Source organism: Phoenix dactylifera, unplaced genomic scaffold, assembly GCF_009389715.1.
Source record: "Phoenix dactylifera cultivar Barhee BC4 unplaced genomic scaffold, palm_55x_up_171113_PBpolish2nd_filt_p 001202F, whole genome shotgun sequence".
NCBI lineage: Eukaryota > Viridiplantae > Streptophyta > Magnoliopsida > Arecales > Arecaceae > Phoenix > Phoenix dactylifera.
Genome location: NW_024068537.1, coordinates 1 through 6,434, shown reverse-complemented (window position 1 = coordinate 6,434; position 6,434 = coordinate 1).

The following is a 6,434-nucleotide window of genomic DNA, read 5'->3' as shown; positions in this document are numbered from 1 at the left end:
ATAGAGATGCTATCCTCTCGGTCGACAGAGATGCTATTAAAGACAACAACCGACTCCTTTGAATTAGTTCACACAATTCAACATGATATTAAAGACACCAACCAACTCCTTTGAATTAGTTCACGCAATTCAACAATCATGTAGTCACCATCTAGACCATTGTGGTATCCCGGCCTCCCTTCTAATAATTACGTCGGGACAAGTGTAATGGACAGAAGTTGAAAAGTTCAACTTGAAATCGGAATGCTTGTCCCTCTCAGAAAACAAAAAAAGAAAACAAAATTCCGAGGACCGGAATCTCAGAAAATTTTTAGAGTCAAAGTCAAGAAGAATTGGGATGAACCAAGGATAGTAGTCTGATCCAAAGATGCTGATGCGAATCTTCCGTATGGAAGAGGATAGGAGAATGCTCTTCCTTCTCCATTCAATCCAGAGGTTATGGAAACTCGTCGTAGCCCGATGGCGGTCCACAAACTCTTAGCAAATGAGCATAAAAAAAAAAAAGGTGGTTGACCGACTCAACCCTTGAACCACACAAAACACATAATTTATTCCTCACTGCTAGCTACAAAAAGACTCACCTTCTCCGGAGCTGCCGCTTCATAATAACTTTTGCGAAATGGGCATTTGAGGCCACCAAGGCTCGGCAAGTTTCAGAAAGAGTCAACGGAGAATGGATTATTAGGGTCTAATTGGTCATAGGAGGTTAGGTAATAATTTAATTTTCAAAATATAGGGTAGTCCCGTCATAATAGCCCCCAGTTTTTCATTTTGAGAATTTATTTTTAAAATTAATTTTTGTATAAGATTTTTTTATATTACTGCAGCATTTTTCTTTTTTGCCGCCGGGGATTCATCACGTAGATGTACTATTTTCTAAATTAAAAAATTAAAATAATTATGTATAATTATTTTAAAAGCAATGTTTAAAATTGATGTTGCACACGTAATTTTTTCTAGGCTGAAGAAATTGACATATAAAACATGTATGCCTAATAATTATCTGTTTGTCATCTTGGAAATCGACTCTCGATGCTTTGTCTACGAGCCAATCTGCTACCCGATTTGCTTCTCATGTTGAGCTGTAAAATAATCGAAGGTTGAAATCAGGTGATATAGATACCCATTAAAAGAGGACAGGAAAACATGTGCCGGAGAATATTTGAAATCTAGTGGCATGAGCAATGTTCCTCCAGGAAATCTAGTGGCATGATTTCCGTTTCTATGACTGATTTAAGAGACTTGTAGAAAGGAAGAATATCCAAAAAAAAAAAAAAAAATATGGAGGACGATCCATGGCAGCTCGGCTTGAACCATGGCTAACTCCCTACCGACAGACACACATTCTCAGGGGTCCTAGAAAGCGGCGAAACCCGACCGAATCCGGCGGCAGGTGGTGGTGGAACTCTAAGCTTACATGAGGAGCAATCTTATGAGATGGTCAGCATATGAGGATGCAAAATAAGGAAAGAAAAGAAAAATTAGATTCAAATCAATCTAAGCTTGGTTTTGCTAAGTTGTACTATATCATACTACTAAAGACCCGTACGGGCATATGTCTAGTCCCACATCGGTTATTTGCTAGATAGATTTTGAGTACTTATACGGGACTAAAAAACGTAAATAATACCTTCTAGCTAACTTTTTTAAATGAGTTATGTCGTTTTTATACAAAATTTCCATCGTATTTACTATACTTCTCAAGTATTCCATACTTCAAGCAACAAATTAATTGTTTGATACGGTTTAAAAAATAAGTTGATTTTACATTATTGACATAATGGCAATGCCATAGTGTTTAAAATCTCAAAGAAACCCACGTTATATGATAACCTCGAAGCATGCCATTAGATAATATAAAAGAAATATTTCTCTTCAAAATAAGGAAATGCTAACAAGACTTTGGTCCTAGAAGGTGGTGCCAACTATCCTAGTTCTCAAAGAAAAAATGATAGTCAACAAATAAATGTTCTAGATACTTATTTAACAAATGATCACATAATTAAAGTTACTGTACATAATGTGGAAATCAGATACTTCGGTGGATGCTTAATGGAGTTGGTTCCTCAGTCAACACCAACACTGTACTAAGATTGATAGCGTGCTTGTTGGCTTAGCTGCTAGCAATATCCAGCAAAATTCCAACAAAGTATATATCTGATCCAATCTTGATCGAACAATCCTCAAGTTAGATGACTTCGTTTGAAGCATCATGTGACCTTAATGTAGGATCTTCATTGTGGTGCTAACACAAGTGGCCTAGAAATATTTATGACAAGGTTTAGTTAAGGCTATGGCTATGTCTCACGGCTACAGCATTGTTGCAATTGCTCATAGACCTCAAGGAGCTGTTTCAATGGAACAAAGCTTTACGAAGAGTCAGTAGAGCAATGTTATGTACTCTATGTGTTTCAACAGGTGCTGCATGTGCCCCGCAGGTGTTCCGGGTCTCAGGCCATGCTCCTCCGGAAGAAGAAAAGTAACATAAGCATAAGAAGATATAGGGCCAAAAATTAGAATAAGAATGATAGAGGTGTGACCATGATAATTATTTAGGAAAAATTATAGAGATACTTTTTCAAGTTTGGGCTATTTACCTTTCGACCCTAAAAGTTTAAAAAGTTTCAATTAGTCACCATAATTTTATTTTCGTTGCAATGTAACCCAGCCATCTATTTAGATTTCAATGCCACTAAAAAGTGAGAAAAAAAGACCAAAATACCTTTGATTCAAAGAGATTGGATCGTGGCTTTCATGCGATCTTAAAGCACTTTATTCTCTATGATTCACCCATTTGCATAGATCTTAAAGCACTCCATTCTCCATTCATCCACCTGTACAGATCTCAAAGTCATCCATTTGCACAGATCTCAAAGCACTCCATCTTTTACCATCCAACTGTTTGCACATATCTCAAAGTGCCTCTGTCTGCTATCGTTCATCCATCTGCACAGATCTCAAAAGACTGCTTGTTATACATCTACACAGATATTAAAGCACTCAGCTTGCACCGATCTCAAGGCACTCCATCCACTGTCATTCAGCTGTCTGCACAGATCTTAAAGCGTTCCGTCCTCTATCACCTATCCACATATACATATCTCAATGCGCTCGATCCCATCTCATCCATCCATTTGCATAGATCTCGAAGCACTCCATCCTCTATCATCCAACTATCTGCATGGATCTCAAAATACTCCGTCCGCTATCGTCCTTCCACCTATATAGTCTCAAAGTACTCCATCCTCTGTAATCCATCCATTTGCATAGATCTCAAATCACTTCATCCTTTATTATTCATTCATCTGTATAAATCTTAAAGCCCTCCATCTTCTATCGTCCATCCCCTAGCACATATCTCAAAGCACTCTATCCTCAATCATCCGTTGACCTGCACAGACCTCAAAGCCCTCCCTCCTCTATCATCCATCCTCTTGCACAAATCTCAAAGCACCCCATCTCCCATCATTTATCTACATGCATAGATCTCAAAGCACTCCATCCTTTCTCATCATTCCTTGCACAGCTCTCAAAGCACTCCATCTTCTATCAATCATGCATCTGCACAAATCTCAAAGCACTCCTTTTATCATCCATTCATCAATACATATCTCAAAACACTCCATCCTCTATCATCCATCCGATTGCCCGAATCTCAAAGTGCTTCATCCTCTTTCATCTGCCTGCGTAGATCCGATCAAACCCGATTTAAAGAATCCGTGGGGCCAGGTCGGATTCTAAAATTGGATCCGTCCTATTTTTCAAGTCATGAAAGGGTATACTAAATTCTGACCCGACCCATTTGATTGTTGGGACAATTTTGGGTTTCTTACCTTATGACCCGACTAGATCCGGCCTGAACGCAGTACACTGTTAGGGCCTGCAGGGGTACTTAAGGGTTTCTAAATTTATATTCCTCTAATCTCTTCTTGTGTTTGAGGATGAGAGGAATGGAAGAGATTATTTTTGTGTACTGTGGAAGGACATGAATTTTACATTAAGGTTTAAGTTGATTACATTAAATGGGAACACATATCCGTTTGTGCATGAATTTTTAATATCCTATTTGTATCTATATCCATTTAAGACAAATATGGATATGAATTTTTCATCGTATATATATTTGTCAAATAAAACAAATATGAATATGGACATACTCATATCTGATCCATGTCTAATCCGGTTTCAGCCTTAGACCTCAATCCTTTTCTTTGCCTAAGGGCATGCTAAATAAAAACTGGGGAGGCCACGAAAGCCCCGGGTTTTAGGAACTCTCTATATTGCGTTAAATGGCCTCCTAAAACTTAGGCATAAGTAAGTTTCCCCCAAGTAAAATTTTGTATTTTTTTATATTCTATGATGCATAAAGTGGGGGTTGCCGCTTGCTTAGCTAGTAGGCCTGTTACGCTCTTCAATATTGGCATATCTCGTTGTTAGATGTATGTTCTAGAAGCCAATCTGGCTGATACATTGTTAATTCTAGGGACATAATTTTGTACTTGACTATTTATTATTGAATAAATAAAAGGCATCTTTTCATTCATTATTTATGTGTCTATGAATCGTCCAAGAAATTAATAAGATGATGATGCATATTCTCAAGAGTTGAGAATTTGAGCCATGTATCATGGGTGATTAATTTCTAAATGCTCCTGATCAATGGATCATCACGAGAACGGTGATCGATCCGATCAGTGCACAGATCACTTTCCTTCTGGATGGACGAGACTTGAGTCCACAGTGTAGGGACACTGAAGTGATAGTGCAGGTGCTTGTTAGAGAACAAGGGTACTGAGCGTGACCAAGACAAGAAGTCACTTGGATGTCTATCCACTCGTCAGTGACTTGCTTGATGTTGCAGTAGTATGACTGGTCCTTTGACCTGCGGTGCTTCAGCTACTCACAGTGAGGTTATTGTAGTTTGACTACACGTATACATGGTCTCTAGTCATATGGGTCCTTGTAGTGTAGATTGGCTGCAGTAAGTTCACTGTAGGAGTAGGGTATGCACTTACTTGGAATCTATCGACCTTGATAGAAGAGGAGTGATCCTATGTGATTTGTTAGACTGAGTTCTAAGACCTTGGCCAGGGCAGTAATATAAAGTGGAAAAAGAGTTTTCCACTATCGAACTCGAGTCGAATAAATCTTGACATATGACAGACGAAGGGGTTTGACGAGTTATCCATGACCTCCGTCCTGTAGGGATCCACGATAGTAGGACTGTATCACATGATAACTGCACCTAGAGGTTCATCATTCTATTCTACTGGGTAGCCACTACATGCTGCTAGGTGTCACTGGTGGATGGTGGGACTCACAGGGATTATCTCGATGATCGATAAACCCTAATGAGTAGAGTTGGAATCGTTTCAATCCATTGAAAGGAGTTTTCAATGATATTATGATAGAGATCATAATATATCTCACTACCAGTCAGAGTAGAACCTATGGGGTCACACACACTAGAAGTATTGACCGATCCGATGGTTGAATCGTGATTAGGAATCACAAGTAATCAATTCGATTGATATTCAGTTGAAGAAGGAATAAAGAAAATTAATTAATTGGACTTGAAACAAGAGTCCTACTTCGAGTAGGATTCCTAGAGTCCTAATTGGATTAGGACTGGAAATCCTAGTTGGAGTAGAACTGGGATTCCTACTTGGAATAGGATTCCTACAATCCTAATGAGATTAGGAGTTTTAAATTAAAATCGGATTCCTACTTGGAGTAGGATTTCTAGAGTCCTAATCAGATTAGGACTTCGGATTCAAATAGAGTCCTAATTGGATTAGGACTAAAATTAAATATGTCCTAATTTGGATTAGGGTTTCTTAAGTCACAATTAATTATTAATCTAATGAATCAATAAGACTCCTAAATTGGATTAGGATTGAAGAGTTCAATTGAGTCAAAATTGATTTAAGTTCTAATTGGATTAGGACTACCTAGATTGGATCCAAATTGGTTCACCCTTGGGCTAAGCCTAATTGGATTAGGGCTAAACCACATTAGGGCCTCCCAATCCTCATTAGATGAGGATTAGGGCAACACAAGGAGGAGGGGCTCACGCCCCTCCTCCTTTGCTTCTTTGGTGCGGCAACACAAGAGGGGCCGACGCCCCTCTTGGTAATGGATCAAGGGCTCCTAACTTGTAGGAGCCCTAGATGCTATTTAAGAGGAAGCTTGGGGGCTGACCTAATTTGTGTGAATCCCTCTTCTCCTCAGCCGTGGCCTCCTCCTCCTTCTCCTTGGTTTTCAGCCGCAAGCAAGGGAAGCAAAAGACAAGGTGTTGGCGGTCCCCTTCTTCCTCCTCCTTGGTTCCAACGCAGGAAAAAGGAAGTGGGCTGCAGGGGCTTCGTTCCTCTTCTTTTCTTCATCCTTCTTCTTCCTCCTCTCAAGCACATTCAAGAGTTGAAAGAAAGAGAGGA